This window comes from Canis aureus, chromosome 4, assembly GCF_053574225.1.
Source record: "Canis aureus isolate CA01 chromosome 4, VMU_Caureus_v.1.0, whole genome shotgun sequence".
Lineage (NCBI taxonomy): Eukaryota > Metazoa > Chordata > Mammalia > Carnivora > Canidae > Canis > Canis aureus.
In genome coordinates this window covers 54,983,574-54,998,672 of record NC_135614.1, presented here as the reverse complement: position 1 = coordinate 54,998,672, position 15,099 = coordinate 54,983,574, and the positions used below count along the sequence as shown (strand labels likewise).

Here is a 15,099-nt window from a genome sequence, read left to right as displayed (position 1 = left end):
AGTATTTTGTTAAGAATTTTTGCATCTATATTCATCAGGGATATTGGACTTTACTTTTTTTTGTAATGTTTTAAATTGCTTTGGAATCAGGATAATGCTGGCCTCCTAAAATGAATTTGAGTACTCTCCAAATTTTTGGAAGAGTTTTGGAAGAACAGGCATTAATTCTTCTTTAAACATTTGGTAGAATTCACCCATGAAGCCATGTGGCCCTGGGTTTTTTTTGTTTGTTTGTTTGTTTGTTTTGTTTTTGTTTTTGTTTTTGTTTTTTTTGAGAGGTTTTTGATTAAAAAAATAAAAAATTTTTTAAAATGAGATTTTATTTATTTATTCATGAGAGACACAGAGAGAGAGGCAGAGACAGGCAGAGGGAGAAGCAGGCTCCCCACAGGGAGCCCAATGTGGGACTCAATCCCAGCACCCCAGGATCATGACCTGAGCTGAAGGCAGATGCTCAACCACTGAGCTACCCAGTCATCCCTTGATTTATCATTTAATCTCCTTACTAATTTATTGGTCTACTAAGATTTTCTATTTCCTCACGCTTCAATCTTGGTAGGTTATATGTTTCTAGGCATGTATCCTCTATATACTCTATATAGTATAAAGACTGCTGAGTAAGAATAACCAAAAACATTCACAGGACAGGTATTGTTTATTTATGAATTTAAAAAAAAACGTAAGCTATAGAACATTAAAGATCTACATTTAATATACACATTATATGTATATTATATATATACATGTATACCTATTACATATATTTTGATATGTATACATATATTCATTTATACAAATACTATAAACATGTTATATTATAAAGATATCAGTCCTCCTCCAAATTGTCCAGACAGGGTTGTTAATAGTCTAGTTTTTATTGTTGATTTTAAAAATGTGTGTGTGTGTGTGTGTGTGTGTGTGCACATATAAATGGACAAGCTGAATCTTAAATTTATGTGAAGGAGCAATGAACCAAGTATAACCAAAAGAATAAAAGGACTAGCCCTACCAGGTATTGGGACTTACAATTAAGCCATATTAATTAACAAAATGTATAGTTTGGTGCAGGGATAGATAGAGCAAACGTTAGTAATTACTGTAACAAATAGATGTTTGGGGCTGCAAATAATGGGGGAAACAGTGACTCAAATGGCTGAAGTGATTTAATAGGAAATCCAAAAGCAGAGTTACTTTTAGGGTTGGTTAACTTTATGGTTTGACAGCATCATAAAAAAAAAAAAAAAACAGTTTGTTCTATCTTTCTGTTCTGTTATCCTCAGTGTGGTGGCTTTACCCCTTGGGCTAGTATCCCGTATAGCCACAGATGGCTGTCACAGCTCCAGGCATCATGGCAAGATTCAGTAATGTCTTCCTATGTTATTTTTTTTCTTCCCCTGTTAGAAAACCTTTCTAAAAATCCCCTAAAACATTTACTCTCGTGTCTTCATGGTCCCAGTTGCATCACTCACTCAATTCCCAAGTCAGATATACTCATTCCTGAATCAAATATTGGCAACGGTTTTGAGGTCAGCATTATTGTCTTAGACAATAAGACAGGTAGAATTTCAGGTAGAATGGATGTTGAGATGTCAACCATCAAAACAATTATGTTCATTCTGTTTGATGAGAAAAGAGTTTTTGATGTTATTCTTTAAACTTTTTCACCTCCAAAACTAATGCTGAATTAATCCATCACTAAATGAAACTCAGATGTCTTACCTAAAAACAATCATATTCAATCCTCTCTTTAAATGCAGACAGTTGAAAAACTAATGTTTGTTGAGTTTCTACTAAATACCAGATACTGTGCTGAGTACACCATCATATTCAATCCTCACAACTCTCTATTAGTTTCAGTAATTCTCTTTCCAAGGATGAAATGAGGCCTAGGGAAGGAAAAAGACCAAGATTTGCATGGGGTAACCTGTTGAGTAAATAGTAGATCTGAAACTATACACTGACCTTTGAATGAGGGCCTTATTCTTCAACCCAGCCTGGGGACATATTATAAGTTGAGATACAGACTCATGTACCAAGAGGAGTTGTCAAGTATCTCCCAAGAGTAAGGTTTTCTTCTCCATGAACTATAAGAATAAGGGATATAAATTTCAGAATTCTTAAGACCTACTGTCTACTATCAGATAATGTGTTAGATTCAGAAGAAATAACTCCATCTGTCAAATCAGGCTGAAAGAATTTCAGAAATACAGAAAGTCTATGTAAGGCAAACACTCCTGTTTGTCTCCCTTACTATCCCACTACTACATACTCACAATACTTCTAACACCATATGGGTGGGCATTTCACACATTCTGCAATTCTCTATGACACCAGCTGGGTGTCCAATAATTTGATTCAATTCTTACACCAACTGGAGTTAACACAAAACTCCAAGGTCAAGGGCTCAGTCCTGAGAGACACTGCCTCCCACTTCAGATGCCAATCCCAAGTTAAACGCTCAAGATTGCCCACAACTTTTGTCTAACTTGGATACAAATCAGAGGTTCCCATGACTACTCCCCCACTGTGGATTCCATTATTCGCTAGAACAAATCACAAAACTCAGGAAAAACTTACCTACATCTACCAGTTTATTAAGTAGTAAAGGATATGATAAAGGTTAAGATGAGCACCAAGATGAAGAACCACGTAGGGCAAGGTCCAGTAGAGTCCCAGTCCCTGTGGGGTGGGGTGTGCTGCCCTCCAGCATATAAATGTGTTTATCAAACTAGAAGTTCCCTGAGCCAAAACCGTTGGGATTTTTTTTATTAAGGCTTTCACATGGAGGTATGATCAAATTATCAGCTCCATTCTAAACCCCTCTCTTCTCTCTGAAGAATGGGGAGCAAGGCTGAAAAATTCCAAGCTTCTAATTATGGCTTGATCTTTCTGGTAAACCGCCCCCCACCCCAGCCCCATTTGGGAACACAGTCACCTCATTAGAAGACTCTACTACCAACCAGGAAGTTCCAAAGAATTAGGAGCCCTAGGTTGGAAACCAGGATCGAAGATCAACCATTAGAACAAATGATACTCTAGTGCTCTTCTTATTTCGGAAATTGTAAGGGTTTCAGCAAGACTACAGGAACTGGGGTCAGAAACTAAATATTAGTACATAAGATTCTCCTAGTGCCCCCACTTACAGGAGTTTAGGGAGCGCTATGCTAGGAACTGGAAGCAGAGCTCTATATTTGTATAGTTATTAGGACTATTAACCTACAGTTTGGCATCCTCATTGTGCCTGCTCATGAAAATCGACTTTCATAAACCTTGGGATACCTTAGCTTCCTTAAAGGGTGCATGCATGGGGAATGTCAACAAACCAAGGGGACAGGGCATCAGATGATGAAGGGCAGAGCAGCAGGGTGGCAGGGGAAAAACTTTGATAAAAAGGTCAACCTGGCAGGTAAGGTAGAAACTGAATAGCCCTGTGCTGCCACGAATCACCAGGCCAGTGGTGCAAGTGTGATGGATAGGCCCCTCTGAGGCTGCCTGTGATTGAAGCCACATTGTCAAAAACAGACAGCAAACCAGGAGAGAGAAGCAAGAAGTTAGATGGTGCTGTCAACATGCCAGGGGATATGCGGCAAGGAGTATGGACCTGCATGAAGAGTGAGGAGAAACAAAGGGGGTGAAGTGGTGGATGAGTTTTTTAAATAGCCACCAAGGACACCTGTGAGAAGATCTGGGCAATCTGATGTCCTAACAATGATGAGTTTGCAAAAAGAACTCTTATCACCTCCTTATCACCTCCCAGGAAAGGAGGCTCTCTGCTGGGACCTCATCTATAACCCAGGTCGAACCAGCTCAGGGCCCCTACCATCTAGCAAACCCTGGAGACTCCAAGGCAGTGCTCTAGAAGACAAGAGCTGTCTCTCTAGGACCTGAACAGAAGACAAGGTAGAGTTGTGGGCCAGTCCCTCCCCATTCACCCAGGAAGGAAGGGCTGCACTCAAGGGCCACTAGGGAGGCTTGGCTTTGTTCTGGAGCAACAGCTAGTAACTCCTGAGAACCGTGGGGCAGCTGCTTCATTAATTTCATCTTAAATTTTACTGTAGAAGGACAAGCCTGTTAGTCTGCAGCAGACCAAGAAATCGAAAAACTCCAGGGGAAAACTAGCCAGTCCAATGTGTTCACAATGTGCTCTGCAAAGTCCTAGGCATTCTGTGACAATATCTCAGGGATACAAGTGGGGAGTAATAGCAGGCAAGGCTCCTAGCCCTGCAGCTTCTCTTCTATGGGTGTCAAGTTACAGCTTCTATTTACCAAGGACTATTATATACATCAGGCAATGTGCTGAGCATTTCCATCTGCTTAGTTCTTATAGCAACTCCAATGCGGATGCTCTTAATGTTCCTATTATGTAGGAGAGGAAACTAAAGCCCAGAGAGGTTAAGTAATTTGCCCAGAGTCACACAGCAAGTAACTGGCAGTGGTGGGATTCGAACAGAGCTCATCGCTACAGGTCCTCTGTAAGACTTCCAGGGTTGGTAGGGTTTTCTCCCCCCCATGCAAAAGAGGGTTTATTCACGGGCAGCCACCTCAAGACTGACAGCCTGAGGTTTATCAAAATCTCTGATGGCAACTCTGAAGAAGTGGGAGTCACTGCTGCACTGCAGTTTACTCTGCCATCTGTTACAATGAGGAGAATATTAAGTATTGACCTCTCGTGGATTAGGCAGGCTTTGTAAGTTTTAAGGATTTAATGTCTGAAAAGTACCTCTTGCAGTAACCTCGAGCACCTTATAGTAACCCTCCTGCAACATCAGGCTTTTTTGCTTTCTCTCGCCCAGAGCTGATGAAGGAGCAGAAGCTGATCTGAGGGCTTGCCCCAGACAGTCACCACGGAGGTCAGGCTCAAGAAGAGAAGAAGGAGAGAAATGGGGAGACAGAGGGCTGGGGGTGCAGAGGATAAAGAGAACGCTGGGTAAACATGGGAGACAAATTGATGTTGTCTTTTACACTAAGGAAGGTAACAGTTTGTCTTCTGAAGAGTTGTGGTGTTGTCATGAGACCATTGAAAGACAGCCCGGTTTTTTTTCTCCCTTGCCTATAAGAAGACTCAGTTAAATTTTATGTTTGATTTCAATCTATTTCCTTAACTTAGAATTTTGGCAAGCAGCTTTCCCCTGACAATAAAATCCAAAACTATCAAAAATGAGGTAACTATGCCTGGTTATGACCTGGCTTTATATTCTTTTTGGGGAAGTGGGCAGAAAGTAATAAATTATTATGCTAAGATAGAAGAGAGTACACATTGGCCCAGGAAATGTGCTAAAAAGATGGGGTCCTTGCTCACCCTGGATTTTCTCAGAAACAATCCCCACTCCAGGAAACAAAGTCTGAGAAAAAAAAGTTGTTTTTTAAAAATGTTGTATTTAATTTAAAAGTGTTTAAAAATGTTTAAATTAACTTAAAATGTTGATAATACAGGAAGAATCTGAAATAAACATGGAAATTATTAGCATCTGGGTGGTAGGCACATGGCTCTTTTTCTGTGCATTTGAAATATATCAGACTTTTGAAAATAAACTCAAATTGCTGAGAGAGGAGACCAGCTGGCATGAGAATTAGAAGCTCTGGACAGCCTGGCTTTGGGGATATAAACAGCTCATAATTTGAATCTGAAGTCGAGTGAGATTAAGGTAAGGAACAAAACTCTGAACAATCAGGAGGCTGACAATTAAATCATCCAAAGACATTTATAGAGCTCTACTGTATACTTAGGACTTTTCTTGGCATTGGGGACATAAGGTTGAACAGAATAGATGCGGTCCCGAACTCTGAGCTTCTAGTCTAGGGGAAGGCCAGTCAAGGAGTAAACAAATGAGTGAATAGTTATAGACTGTGAGAAGTGTATAACTTGTTATGACAAGTAAGTATATAGTGTTGAGTTAGACAATGATGGGGGTGGGGGGCTTTGCCCATCTTAGACAAGGTGATTACAGATGACCTCTATGAGGAAGTTCTATTTAGCTATGAATCAAAGGAAAAAGAACAAGAGAACAATCCATAGTGAGGTCACCAGATATATATATGCCCTGAAGCAGGATTTGTTGTTTAAGTCCCAGGGCCAGAAGACCACAGTGGCTGGCGTGCATCCTTTGGGAGGGTGAGGAACAGAGATGTGGTTCAAGAAATAGTCAGACGCATTGTTCTGGATACGAGGGGAGGATCTGGCCTTTTTTCCAAAACAGCAGCCACTACACATCTTAGTCACAAAGGACTAGCATGTTCTGAATATACCTTGAAAAAGATCTCTCTGGCTACTAATGTGAAATTATTGACTTGGAGATTGGTAAGAGTGGAGGCAGGAAAATGAAGGAGAATGGGAATAATCTAATTGCAGCCAAATATGGTGGATGGCACTGCCTTTTTTGTACATAAAGTTTTATTGCAACGCTACACTCTCATTTGTTTCTGTGTAGTCTATGGCTGCTCTTGCACTACAACAGCAGAGTTCAAGGGCTGAGGCAGAGGCTCTATGGCCCATAAACCCCAAAATATTGACTATCTGGCCCTTTACAGGAAAGATATGTTTTCCCCTGAGTTTGAAATTTGTGGCACTAGCCCCAAAACTATATGATAATGGCCAATCAGCTTTTTCCAGCAAGAATTATTGAACATCTCCTGTGTGCTGAGGGGAAAGACAGGACCCTGGAAACAAATACTGTGCAAGACCAGATGTCTTCTTTGAGAACTGTTCATCTCATCAGATCCATCCCCTCACTTACCCTTCCATAAGCCGACACCATTCCTTTCTGAAGCTCCAAGTTTGGTTCAAGTCCTAGACTGTCCATAAAGCTTTCCCTGACTTAAACCATACTCCATATTTTCAAACTGCAGCCATAAGTATCTCCTATGTTATATACTTAGCCCCTGATTATGCTGTATATACTGATGGTTTTAGATGACCAAAACATCTTCCCCATGGTTTTGAAAACACAAAATATCCACACGTGGTCCCCTAACCTCTGAGGTACCACTCAAGCCTCTCCTCCATTGAGAAAACTCTAGTTTCAAGGGGACAGCAGTTGGTTCAGGGATAGAACATGACCCTAACAGAACCTTTCCTCCAGGGGCATCTGCCAGAATTAGTGAAAATTATCATCTCTTTTCTTTTCAGTGATGGTACTGAGAGTCTCTAAGCCTAGGATTGCCAACACCCCTGCCAAAGTGCACATTCGGGTAACACACACTTTGCCCACCTTCAATAAAGGGAGAGGTAATGGTGAGAGAAGCAGATGGGAGTCTGATGATTTCCCCTGAGCCCTGCATCTCACAGCACCTCTCATCCTTACTAATGACACAAGCCAATAAATACTTACTGTTTAAGTTGATTGAGTTTCTGCATAAATGACAGAAATACCGAAGGCTATTTCTGCCTTCATCAACTCTGCCAAAAGATGATCAAGTCAGGGCCATTTGGCCATTCTAGAACCCTCCTCCTGGTACCAGAGAAATGCAAATTGCTAGTACACTAAAAGCTGGCTGGTTGGTGGGCACATAGGCCTTTTACACTTTGATCCTGGCTGTGAAGGCTTCACCTACAGTTAGACTTTGCTAAGAGTAAATCTAGGGAAGTTCTAATACAAAACCAGGATACTCTACCTTTCATTACCTCTGGCGCTGGCTTGGCTATGAACTTGCTATGGGATCTTAGGTAAGTTCTTGATATCCTCAAATTTTTCCACCTATAAAATAAAGAAAATGGCCTTCCTGAACAACCATCTCCAGGCTGACTCTTGAGTTCAAGTCTGTCTGATTCCTCCAGGAAAATGTGCATTTCTATCCCATCACTTTGGGACAAAGGTGACTTTTCACGGAGCATTATTTGATTTTGTTCTTCAAAATTTAATCTCCGAGCCACATGTAGAAGCAGGAGTCTGCTATTTACATTGGACTTCTTGTTCCACCCAGATTGGGCAGCCTCCACACACCAGGCAGGGACAGGCTAAAGGAAATGGGAACACTTTGTTTTTTACTGTAGTTACATTATGTGTCTCATGAAATACCTTAATAGCGTCTTGAAAAATGTATCAAAAAGTATGAAAAGATTTACAAATATTTTAGAGGCCAGCATGACCTATGATGAATTCAAATGCTGGCTGAAAATGTTGTTTTCTTGTTTTTTCCTATAGGGGCACCTTATTTTTTTTTTAGGGGTACCTTATCAAAAAAAAAAAAAAAAGATCAAGATGATCTCTGGCAGTGGTTTCTTATTTTTGTCCTTAACCACATTTCTCATGAGCTCTGTTAGTCATGGACTAGCCTACCTGTAATATAGGTCAAGATCATCACAGCGTTTCTGAACTAGGGCACCATTAACATTTTAAATGGAATTTTTCTTTGTGCTTCAAGGTCTCCTGCGTGGCAAGACTTTTATTCTCCCAGCTAAATGCCAGTAGTACAGTCCCCTATCATCGTGACACACAGTCTGAAAAGACTTATTCATTCCTAATAACCTGAAGGGGGCAGGTGCTACCTCCTATCAAGCTCTTATTTTACAAACAAATCAACTGGGGACCAAAGATGTGACAGGATTTTCCAAGATCATACATGTGAGATAGGACTGAAAGAAGAATCTGAAGTCACATATTTTGATATCCAGTCCCAATGATCTTTATACTATCTAAACCCATCTCAGATAGCTGTGGGTTTCAATTTATAGCTGATGCTATTATAAAACTTACAATCAAGCTATTAATATTAATACCAACACCAATCATTACCTTCCAATTATACTTTGATTGCAATTGATACATTCTATACTATAGTTCAGCAAGTTTTATCATATTCATGAGGGTCTTCATTACCATATGTAGCTCATCATACTTGCATTTGTTAGTAGACAAGAAATAGCCTATCAGAATCCAAAAGCAGCCTTCTAATTATTGCTCATTGGCTGGCCCCCAAGGAGCAGAGAGAGGAACTCTTGGGCATTCACCCAGAAGGCAGTGATCAAAAGATTCAGGAACTGAAGAAGCTACTTTGTCCATGAAATTCTAGTATTTCTGACATTTGGAGCACCATTTGGTCAATGCTAAGGTCTTCTCCTGAGTTGCTCCTACTGAGTGATTCCATAAATGGTCTAGAATAAATAGAGGGGGATGAGTCTAAGTTTCTAGCAGTAATCAGGTATTAGGGTGAAATCTGCTCTTCCCCTGTCCATTATACATCCCCAAATCCCACCCTCTTACTAAGTGCCAGAGGAGTTAAACAGGTAAGAAAGATGTTACATTTTTACAGTAACTGGTGTTTTCACTGCACTGTCTTGTTACAATACAGTTGCTGCCAACAAGGATGGAAAACCCTGCTTGATATCATTGGTCTTAGATGCCTCCTCACTCATGCTCATGCACGCCAGATCCATCAATATTATAGGAAGGTGAAAAAGGACAGCGCCTCAGGACTCTATGTTCTCATGGTATTTTCAGAGCAATTCATGAGCCTCTTTTAATGCATTTGCCTCCTCCAAGATGTGCTTCAGACAAGCTCATATGATCAATGATCGAGCGATGCCCGGTCACTTCTTCAGAGTTCGGTAGACCAACAGGTCTGGAGTTGCATTTTAATAGCATCTCTCTTACAATCCAGAGTCCTTTTTTTTCTACAGAAGAAATTTGAAAACAAAAAATAGATTGACTCCAAAGTTTATTTAACTCAAGAACAATGCTAAGGTCCCAAGTTTGTATACTTTTTACCCAAAAGCATTTAAAGCAGTAAATATAATGTCATAGGAATGCCAATTTATAGCTAATAACCACTGAGGGGAAATGAAAAATAAATGTGTGTGTATGTGCACACAAACCTCAAAAAAAAAATGTAGTAGTGGCAGAGAATTTTCTTTTTCGTTCTTAGCAGTGTTATTAGAAACTCATTAGGAGTCAATTACCATTTAATTTCTCTACAATTATGGTTTTACTGTCCAAATGTTCCTGCATATCACATAGGCCATTTAAAACTAAAATTTTGCTCCTCCCATCCCGCCACTGCCACCACCAAAAGAGGGTCAATTTTGAAATACAAGTTCCAGAAGTCCCTTTTTTATTTTTGACAATTATCTTCCAGGGAAACCAGAGAAACTAGCCGAGTCCTATAAAAATGCTGGTGGCTAAGCACAAGGATGCCCTCTTAATCTCCCCTCCCTTTGTAAAACTGAGAGTTATCCAAAGTATTTAGCCAAATCCATTCTTCAACAAATATTTGTTGCAAACAAAGAAAAGGCATACAGAAATACTTTGAGCAAGAAAGTAACCCCACATTTGTGAGGCGGGGGGAAAGACCCTAAAAATGCAATTATCTGGCATGCCTTACAGCTAGCCATAACTATTTTAAATTACTTTGTATATGAATATTAGTTACCCCAATAGGAAAATGTGAAACCCAAAATGAAATGCCTAGAAACAATGGAATTATAAATCTGACATTATAGTTGGTAAAGTTATGCAGTACAGAAATGCCTAACTATCCCCCCCCCCCCCACACACACACACACACATTCTCCCAACTTACCTTCAACTCTTACCTATGAAGCAGGAGTAAAATTGCAAAGTAAAACTTTGTGATGGGGGGCGGGGGTAAATAACTTGGAAGCAAATCAAAATAACAGAATCAGACAACAACCACTAAGACTGATCTTCAACTCAATTATTTGTCCTCCGGGGATGAGGAGCTCTCAGGACACGGTATTGGTAAATACTCTACTGGCATAGATTTGGTCTGCTTAAACATAACATTGCACATTGCTCCTTGCCACTCTTTCATTCTTCTCCTCCCAGGACCCCATCTTTATCTCAAGAGGTCCCAATCTGAAAATATTCAGAGAGAAGGGTGTTGCCTTGTCACAAACTACAGATGGTAAAGAAGATGTTATTTTTGAAAACTCTGTCCACATTTTGTCAAGATTTCCAAGTAAAATGAATCAACTCTATCATTTTGGTGCCAATATTTTTGGCCAATAAAGAAAAAGTCCTCTGACCCTAGATAGTCAAAATTCCTCAAGCAATAGAAAACCCTTTTTGTATTCCCAGGAGACAAATGTTTGTGAGTAGAGATGCCCAGGCAAAGCATACCTTGTGCCTGAGGACCAAATTTTTCTATATAAATATAAATATACAACACATGCATACATATATACACACACAAGTGGAATGATTGTTCAATAAATCTCAAGGGCAGAGTAGAAGATGTTTTGGAAGAGTGGTCATCCGAAATGTTGCAGATGAAAAAGGCAAGACCTAACAAAGATTCTCTCCCTAACCAAATGTCAGACTTCTTAAAGCCCTTTTTCATTAGGCCTCATCCTTGGGCCTTGTTTTCAAGTTCAAGAATCCCTTACCTTGTAGGGGAGCTGATCATCTGATCAAATTCCTCATTCCTCCTTATCCCCAGGTGATACCTGGTCACTCTGGCCCACCTTCAGCAAGACTTCTGTGACATTGACTTAGCCAGGAATTTCCTAATAGTTAATGTCCCATCCACTGACCACACCACGCCCCTCCCCCACCATCCCTGCTCCTTTGCTCTGAATCCCCACTGGTTTGTGTTCTATTTGGAATTGACAGTTCTGTACTGAGGTCTGTGGTCCCCTATTGCCGTAGTTCCTGAGTAAATCTGTTTTTATTACTTTCACTACTGTTTAGCTCTGGTTTGTCTTGACAAAAAAAAAAAAACAGAAGTGCAACAATTTTAAAAAGCTTCCATAGAAAGGCATCTCTGCAGTGGATTGCATGTATGTGAGCACCTTCTCTTTTTTTGTTCTTTTTGGTTTTTTTTTTTTTTTTTTTTTTGCATCAAATGACCTTTAATGTTCAAAAGAGGCATGAATGTAAGTGTGCCTTTTCTTTTTGTTTTCAAATATTAGCTCAAAAATCCTAACTCTGTCTCTTCCACAGAAGGGGGTGATGGCTACATAAATTCAGGGTTTCCTATGGTTCCTATGCTCCAAGTCTTAAAAGTGGCTCTTCTTTATTCAGAGAGGGAACCAAACTGGGGGAGGGAAATACTATCCCAAGTAACTGATCTAAAAGAAACTGTCAAGGTGGTCAGGTCACTTTGAGCCTAGTTGCTTCAAATTTTTTTCCAACCTAGAAAAAATTCCACTAATTTTTCACTCATCAGTGAGGTTCAGAATGTTACCCTAATAAATCTTTCTCTTCATCATCTTAGCAGCTACTAAGAGTAGAAATAAACATTTGGAAATAGTTTTAACAACAAAATCCAGGGGAGTTATCTGTGATTTGAAAACGAGTCAAGGAAAAAGGAAATTTTTAATGATGTAGGAAATGCAATTCAACCCAGAAAATGCCAATCCCCATGCATTCTGGTTTATTAAAGATGTGGAGCTTGAAATTGTCTTATAGGATAAAAAGCAGTGACATCAACTAGAAAGGCAGTGATGAGCATTTGGATTCTAGCCTCTATTCCTACCATTTTGGCAGAACACAGGGCACTCACAGGAAATGGTAGGAGCTATACTGGGAAAGGAGGGTGAGGGGCAGAATGGACCATCTCCTGGGCAAGGTAAGCCAAAGACTTTGAAGAAAGGGAAGGTCTTGATTGGGGTTGGGATTTAGAAAGCTCTCTGGAAGAGCTGGTCTTTGATGAATTGACAGAGGAAAAACATAATAGACAGAGAACACAGTTTGGAGGCTACTGGGATAGTGCAGATAGCAGGAAGTCGGGGCCTGAACCAGAAAAGCAGCAGGCAGGTGAGAGGATGGATCCCAGAAAGCCCTAGAAGGAGAAGCAAGACAAGAGTCTTGGTTTGGAACACACAGTCTTCCATGAATGGCATTTGGACCAGAACTCTTTGAACAACGGGGTGTGACAGTGAAAATGAGTAACAAGTTATTGGAAATAAAGAACCAGAGAATCAGACCCAGCCAAGATTCACTGAGCTCCTGCCAGGCACCAGGTCCCTTTAACTATATATGAAGTATTGAAACAGAAAATTCATCAATACAATTAAACATATGCCATCCGTTGCAAGAACCAAAAATCCCAAACAGATCTTAGGAGCAGCCCTACTCAGTCAGCCAAGCCTAGAAATGGCTTCATGTAGGTCTCCCTCACTTGGAAAACTCTTGCCCCATGTACTTGGGTTCCTCAGTGGCAGTGTCTGGCTGGTGGCTAGGTTAATCCAATAACCTAGCACCTCTTTCCCGGGTGAGGGTACTGTTAGCTCATAAATGCTGCAGCTGGGCCCAAGGGTCAGCTTGCCCTGACCCTGAGAAGGTTGTATTCTGCTGCTTCCCCAGCCCATCTCCTGGTCGGTCATTCCTCTGCCTTGATAATAGCCCCTCCCCTATCTTCTCCCCCATCTTCACAGCTCCCAAGCTGGAAGAAAGGTCTTCCTCTCAGTCAAGATTTCTAAAAGACTCAGACTACAACCCTCAGGCCTATTTCATTTCACTCACTCATCTGGTTTAGGCAACCATGAGCTTTCTTCCCTTTGTCCTATTCTCTACTTAGTAAAACTTCAAGTTAAAAATAATGAAACCATCCTAAGTGCCCAGCAACATTGTGATTGGTTAATAAATTATGGATCCTCCATGCAGTCAAGCACCATTCGACACTTGAAATTCCAACAAAGCTTACCTGCTTATGCAAATATGGAACAATCCCCGCCCCCATTCTCAGTTAAATGAAGAAAAAAGCAAATAATGTGCTTTACCACCATGTGAGCCAGGAAAGGGGCTCTGTGTACTTGTATCAAATAACTCTGGGAGAACACTCTTTTTTAGTTACAAGCAGTCAATCTCAGAATATAGTCTGAGGTTTGTCCCAGTAGGTTTGGGACATACCCAGTAGGTATGTCCCATAAGTTTGTCCCAGTAGTGGGTGAGTTGGAGGAAAACAAAACTTACAAGGAAATGAAAGATTCTAGTCACTACTTGACTTCTATTCTATGGAAATTGGTAAAAACAAGTTTTCTGTTAATGTCTTGTTACCAGGATACCATTTTTCCAATTACTCACAAAGAGCAGAGATTATTAACCCTGTGATTTTATTCCAGCGGGACTATTCAAAATCGCACTTCCTGCCATTCACGGAGGTTAAATAATGAATTACGAATGGCACAATGGTAATGAAATTCTCAGAATGAACTTCTGTAAGCTCCAAATAGGTTTTCTTGGGAGGGTGGAAGGGGGCAAAGAGAGGAAAGGCAAGTATTAATAGTGTGAAGGTCTGATGTACTCAATTTGATTTTGGAGAACAGTAAAAAAGGCCCAGAGCCTCTGACAATTTACTCTAATTCCACTCAACAAACATGAAGCCACAGTGTCTGGGAGATTTTAGAATTAAATGCAATAGGAACCAATTGCAATGGTGCCTGCTATTGAATTACCTTCGGAAGAGCCTGTTTCGAATTTCCACCAAAATAGGATGTGTCGCCAAACTCTGACCTCAGCAGCTTTCCCTACACAGAAAGAGAATCAGTCTGGAAATGCCTGCCCTGCCTCATTATCCCTTATATTGAGTTCATGGAAGGTGGGCGGGGGCAGCGGAATCTGTGAGGCCCTCAGGTGAGTCCACCAGTTGCAAGTCGTTGAGAGATAGAAGGTAGTACAGCCAGTCCTAGGAGTGGCTGAAGGCTGAGTCGCGGCTCTGATTACTTACTACACCAGTAAGCCAAGTAAAAGCCATAGCAGCCCCTGAGAGCTTGTCAAAAATGCAGAATCATGGGCCCTACCCCATACCTTCAGAATCTGCATTTTAACAAGATCCCCAGGTTATTCATATACAATTTGAGTTGCACTAAAGTTAAGTAGCAGTCATGAGAAATACTTGCTGCATTGAATACAAAGCAGCCAGAGGTGGCGGGGTGGGGGGGGTGGGGGGGTGGGGGGGAGTGGGGGGAAGCCCTCCCTTTTCAGCCTAGACTTGCAAAATATTCAAAATGTATTATTTTCTCAAATTTTGGCGTGGCACTGATGCTTTGGAAAGATACTCCTGCAGAGAAGCATGGCATCCCTACTTCACCCTGTGCCAAGGGGTGGAAGGAATAGAAAGAATGCAATGAAGGTTCTGAGTTGTAGATCTGACTTCTGGTCACTCTGACTGTTGGAGCATTTGTTCCTCATAAGCCCATTC

At 40.8% G+C, this 15,099-nt stretch overlaps 1 long non-coding RNA gene across 1 annotated transcript; it reads right to left on the bottom strand.

Moving 5' to 3' along the window:
• Positions 1-646: 646 nt before the first annotated feature.
• On the bottom strand, positions 647-14,790 carry LOC144312751 (uncharacterized). Its single transcript, XR_013378329.1, has 3 exons — positions 8,733-14,790; positions 7,612-7,694; positions 647-2,084 (listed from the first exon to the last, which is right to left on the bottom strand). It is a non-coding gene; the product is annotated as an uncharacterized LOC144312751 (long non-coding RNA).
• Between the last annotated feature and the right edge of the window lie 309 nt (positions 14,791-15,099).